The sequence below is a fragment of the Chiloscyllium plagiosum genome, chromosome 25, assembly GCF_004010195.1.
Source record: "Chiloscyllium plagiosum isolate BGI_BamShark_2017 chromosome 25, ASM401019v2, whole genome shotgun sequence".
Classification (NCBI taxonomy): domain Eukaryota; kingdom Metazoa; phylum Chordata; class Chondrichthyes; order Orectolobiformes; family Hemiscylliidae; genus Chiloscyllium; species Chiloscyllium plagiosum.
Genome location: NC_057734.1, coordinates 37,059,267 through 37,065,398, shown reverse-complemented (window position 1 = coordinate 37,065,398; position 6,132 = coordinate 37,059,267). Strand labels below are relative to the sequence as shown.

At 40.9% G+C, this 6,132-nt stretch overlaps 1 long non-coding RNA gene across 1 annotated transcript; it reads right to left on the bottom strand.

The window, feature by feature from the left end:
* Positions 1–2,744: 2,744 nt before the first annotated feature.
* Positions 2,745–5,293, bottom strand: LOC122562480. Its single transcript, XR_006315326.1, has 4 exons — positions 5,256–5,293; positions 4,573–4,741; positions 3,458–3,635; positions 2,745–3,000 (listed from the first exon to the last, which is right to left on the bottom strand). It is a non-coding gene; the product is annotated as an uncharacterized LOC122562480 (long non-coding RNA).
* Between the last annotated feature and the right edge of the window lie 839 nt (positions 5,294–6,132).

Below are 6,132 nucleotides of genomic sequence, written 5' to 3'. Positions count from 1 at the left end.
TGGAAGGACAGTTACAGATTATGGTGTTCCCATGTATCTGCTTCTCTTGTCCTCCTAGATGGAATTGTTTATGGCTTTTAATTTTGTTAAATTTCTGTGGTGAATTTTGTAGACAGGACACACTACTGCTAGGTGGAAGTGAGGACTGCAGGTGCTGGAGATTAGAGTCGAGAGTGTGATGCTTGAAAAAAACACAGCAGATCAGGCAGCATCCGAGGAGCAGGAAAAATGATGTTTCAGGCAAAAGCCCTTCATCAGGAATGAGGCTGGGAGCCTCGGGGTTGGACAGATAAATCGCGTGGTGTGGGGAGAGGTGTGGAGGTGAAGGTAGCTGAGAGTGTAATAGATGGATGGAGGTGGGAGTCATTGTTATAGGTCGGACAGGAGAGTGGAGCAGATAAGTAGGAAGGAAGATGAACAGGTAGGACAGGTAGGAAGGAAGATGAACAGGTAGGACAGGTCATGAGAGCAGTGCTGAGCTGGACGGTTGGAACTGGGATAAGGTAGGGAGAGGGGAAGTGCGGAAACTGGTGAAATCCACATTGATGCTATGGTGTTGGAGGGTCTGAAGGCAGAAGATGAGGGATTCTTCCTCCAGGCGTCAGGTAGTTTGGGAGTGGCGATGGAAGAGGCCCAGGACCTGCATGTTCTCTGCAGAGTGGGGGGGGGGGGGTGAAGTGTTCGGTCTGGGGGCGGTTGGTTTGGTTGGTGCAGGTGTCCCAGAGATGTTCTCTGAAGCGCTCTGCAAGTAGGAGTCTTGTCTCCCCAATGTAGAGGAGACCGCATCGGGAGAAATGTATATAGTAAATGACATGCGTGGAAATGCAGGTGAAACTTTGATGGATGTGGAAGGCTCCTTTGGGGCCTTGGACAGAGGTGAGGGGGGAGGTGTGTATGCACAGGTTTTGCAATTCTTGCGGTGACAGGGGAACAGTCTTTATGGAAAGCGGATAGGGGTGGGGAGGGAAATATATATATCTCTGGTGGCGGAGTTCATTTGTAGGTGGCGGAAATGGCAGAGAATGATGCAATGTGTATGGAGGTTGGTGGGCTGGAAGGTGAGAACAAAGGGGGTTCTGTCCTTCTTGTGGTTGGAGGGGTGGGACACACTACTGCTACTGAATCTCAGTGGTGGAGGTAGTGGACTCTTCTGGATGTGGTGTCAATCAATATTAGCTGGATGAGAATGGAATGGAAACAAACAAGTACAGTTGCCTCCAATTGGGTGACAGTGGGAAGGTGTTGGAGTAGGATGGTCTGGTCAACTGTGTTAAAGGGACTACAAAAACATGAAGAAACCTCTTGGTGAGATTTCAATATGGAATTTTTGGAAAGAGAGAGATTTGGGACGTGGCTACTTGTTCAAGCACTCTGGAGAGGAAAGGGAGGTTGAAGATGGGAAATTAGTTTGCAAAGACACTGAAGACAAGGGATGATTTTTTGAAGAAGGGGCAATGATCGCAGGAAAGAAGGGAAGGAAAAGAAGGGATAGCACCTGAAGAGACTGAACTATTAATACTGGTTTACATGGGGACCAGGGTGAAATATTATGGGTAAGATGAGCAGGAACTTTGCCAAGTTCTGCCCCCTGCAGGACTTTAGACTCCACCAACAGAAGCTGTTGGCCTTTGAAAATGCCACTTGGGAGAATCAGTCAACATTAGAGTTTCTTTGAGACAAGAGGTAATCCTAGTTAGGGTGGGGCTGGGGGTTGAGCTGGAGCATCAGCTAAAGAAGGGCTAGAAACAAAGTCTCATGAAGAGAGAGAGAGAGAGAAAAAAAAACACTATTAGAGTCTTCGATTATGGGGACTGATTTAAAGTGTTTGTTCAAATGCCCTGCCATTTCTTTGTTTCACATTATTTCCGCAACCTTATTCTCTAATGGGCCTATGTTCGCTTTGGTATCTCTTCCATTTTAAAGAAGCTCTTGCTACCTTTTTTGTTATATTACGTCCTAGGTAACCCATTTATTTTCTCCCTCTTTACTATTTTTTGGACATCTTTTATTATTTTATTTAAGAAACACTTTCCTAATTCTTAATTTCCTTTCTAAACTCCTTTGTCCTCACTGGGCTATATGTTTGTCTAAGTCCTGAACTATTTTCTTAAATACCTGCCATCGTTCATCAGACACCTTTTCTGCCAAACTCCTTTCCCATTCCACTCCAGCCAATTCTGCGCTCTTTCCTTTATAATTACCCATATCCAAGTTTAGCACAATCTTTCTGACCCGTGTTTTGCACTCTCAAACAGAAAAGTAAATTCTACACAGTGTTAAGGATACTTTTTCCTGGGAGATCTTTGAAATCTTTCTTGAACCTGCCTCATTACCGGATCCTAAACAGCTTGATCCCATGTTGGATCCACCACATGTTGTTCTCAGAACTGATCCAAATAGCCATGAAAGAATTCAGAGTGTCAATTTAATTTTCCTTGAAGATTAAAGTCACCCACGAATAAATGTACTGCTTTTTTTAAAAACACCTTTCTTTCCACTAATTTCCTTTCTATACTGCAATATAGTTACAGTTAAGAGGTTCTTATTGGTTTGCCCCCTTGCTGTTTCTTATCACCACTCTTATGGATTCTATATGTTTCAATCCAAAGTCATTGCTTGTTATTAAGCTTGTTCCTTCTCATACTAGCAAAGCTACCCCACCACCTTTGTTTTCATGCCTGTCCTTTTGAAGATGATGTTGGATCTCCCTGTGACCATGTCTGCATAATGGTTGTAAGATCCCACTTATTAACTTGTATTTTGTGCCATTAATTCATTTATTTTGTTCTGAATGCTATACATTAAAGCAAGAGGCAGTTGGTTGGATGTTGATTCCTCTCTACTGGTTGTTGCAGAATTTGTAGAAATGTTATGAATGATTTTACTGGTGAAGGCCACAATGCCTGTAGAAGTGGGTGATGAAGCTTGGTGTAGCCCTGAAGGGGCTTGTCAGATAACTTGCAGCCAGTCATCGGTGTTGTCATTTCTATTTCTCTTGACCTGGAGTGTGAGAAGGAAAGATTTGTTGATGGGTCTCTTTTTGACTGGAGCTTGGTTTGCTGTGGTATAGATTCAATCTTAAGAAGTCTTTTCTTTTCTGCGTTTTTTTATTTTGTTTTTTTTACCCCCACACTACCGCCTAACTGCAGTAGTGCTTATTTTTTCAATAAGAGGTTCTTATCTGAAACAAGATGTCGCCATCACAGGATATCAATCAGGCACAAATTACATTAGTTTGTCAAACAATCATTACTAAGTCCTTGAGAAGATCTGTAGATATGGGTCGGTCACTCCATGAGACACTAAAATGTTTTACCCGACACCCTCAGCCTCAAGACTTTATGACATCCAATTGGGTGTAGCTTAATGCAGTTTCCAGTATGAACACTTGCAGCTGCATTATCTTATTCAACAAACACAAAACTATTATCCAAATGAATTTTTACCAAAAAGCCACCTTTGTGGATTCCTTTAGTGCTTGTCTTCCATATGTCTTAGCCTATCCTAGTGTTCCTGCATAATGCTGCCACAGTGGTTCCACCATTATTAATGAAAGGCCGCTGACATTTGGGTGGGTAGAGGGAAATGGAATGACCTCATGTACCTCTAACCCTCTGAGGTTTGACACCAAAGCCCTGTGAGAGAGAGACAGAGAAACATAGATTGAGACTGACACAGCGAAACATAACGAGACAGAAACAGAGACAGAGAGACAAAAGTATGTCAGTGAATATGATGTGATATTGTTAAATGGTATCAAACAACAGAAAAATCAGTGAGAAATGACCAGAGGGTAATATTGACCCTGTAACGTTTCTCAAACAACTGATGAGCTAGTTACTTAATGTAAATGATATTGACTTGTTCCATGTGTGAAATGATTTTGTGGTTGGATTATACAGCCACATTAGTTTATGGGGTAAACCTTGTGGACCACACAGCAAGGAAAGAAAATGGGACACTTACACAAGCCTTTTCAAGTCTTGCAGGTCTATCTAGGCCCATTCATTGAAGGGCATGACAGAACAAAGAAACAGTGAGGCTCCAGAGAACATTGTGTAACATCATGCAGAACGCAAAAAGGAAAAATGGCACTGCATGGTAATAGTTTTAGGCATGTTTGAACCAAAGTAAAAGTCAATACAGGTAAAGAGATCAATATGTTAATAGGCACTCAATAGAGCACATTTTACAGGTAAAACAATACTTTCATGTATGTACTGAAAGAAACTGAGAAGGGCCGATCAGTATTTTTAACTGTTGTTGTCTGCTTGACAGCAAATTTTAAACATACCAAGAGCAGCACAAGTGACAGATTCAACCAGCTGAAAACTGCATCAGAATCATTGATTTACTGGGAAAGTGTTGCACTAGGAGACTGGCGATCCACAACTAACTAGTATATTTACCAGTAATACATTCTGTGATTTGCACATTATGTGTCTATATAAAGCGGATTCTGTGCATGCATACAATGGAAGATAACAACACAGTGCTAAAATTGACAAGTGAGTCATGCACTCAGAGTGCCCCTCCATAAAACAAGGAATTTCAAACGTTTCCCATGCATACCCAATGAAGAACAAACAACATGCTGCTCGCAAATTTAAATTTGAATGTAGGCCTCCAGGCCCATAGGTAGGGATGTTGTGCCACAATTGGATTGTTCTAAGCCACATGGATGACTACATACATGAAGTTAATTGGAGAAGCCACCAATTTTGGAAAAACCACAGCTGCACTGCAAAAACAAATGAAAATAGTCACTCAACAATGACTGATGCAGAACAGGAGGTTATGTATCATTAAAGTGAGACTAGCAATTGGAGAAAAGAATTAGTGCAAAGAAATAGACTTTCAGCAGAAGTAGTTCAGAGTAAATCATTCAATCCTTCAGGAGGTGTGAGATAAATATCAGTTTGGACCGGTTTGAAGATTTTTGGATTACCCCTAGATAGAAAACATTCCATATTACCTGAAACATAAATGTTTTGCTCAGAAAGGAAGGCATAGGTGTGCAGCTTTAGTACTGCTTTTGTAATTGCAAAAAATATTTTCTATTCAGTGGTCACTTCTGAAATAATCTACATTAGAATAGAGCACAGCAGAGAAGACCACAATAATTAATGGACTATAGAAATGCTATTCAACATATTAACCATTCTGAATGCATCCATTTTATCATCAAAGTTGGTTTTAAAATGATTCTGACAGGTTATTAAGTAAGAATTCAAAAGATGAATCAATTCTCACACCTTCACCATACAACCTTGGATTGATGTTTTCCAGACAGCATCTGCACACCTCTATCCACCTTCAGCCTAATAGCACAGGATATGTAGAGTGCTTGATCATCACAATTTACTCCAATCTCCCAATTTCCTAAAGCGATGCAGCTGCGTTTCAAATGAGTTAATTATCAATCTACTTCAAAGTAGATGAAATGTGATTGGAGAGCGATAGGAGGAGGGCTACCAGATTAATACCAAAGCACAGAGGAATGAGCAATGAACAATAATTGTGTACACTGGGGCTCTTCAGAAATGACTAAAGAGGGGCTTAGCACAATTTCTTAAGCTAATGAACGCAGTTGATGACTTGGAAACAGGAGCAAGTTTCTCTGTTAGAGAATTCCAAACGAAGGGATAGATCTAAGCTGTGTAAAAGTACAATGCATTTTGGACAAAGCATTGCATGCATAACATGGAACAAACTTTCAGTGAAGATAGTCAAATACAAATAGGTGGATTGGAAAGGAAAATAGAAAAGTTCTGAAAGGAATTAGCATGTATCATTTTTTTATAAATGTACATGAAGATATTTTAGAGGGAAGGAAGAAGATTGCTGGGCAGGTTCAGTGAGCAACAGGCATCTCCTGACTAAAGGACTTTGCCATCTTCGAGTTATAAACACTCAAAAGTGTCCATGGCCTCACGGTATGTTTTAACTGTGCTGCTGATTTGAGGCTAATAGCATCGGTTCCACTCATTCTTGGACAAGAGTCAGCTAAGAGCTCTCCTAAAGGCCTTTAGATACTTTGAACGTGTGGGTGGCAACATTTCAAATCTCTGAGCATTTAAAAAATCTTTAGAAACAGACAATCCTTCAGTCACACATGCTTTATAAATGGTT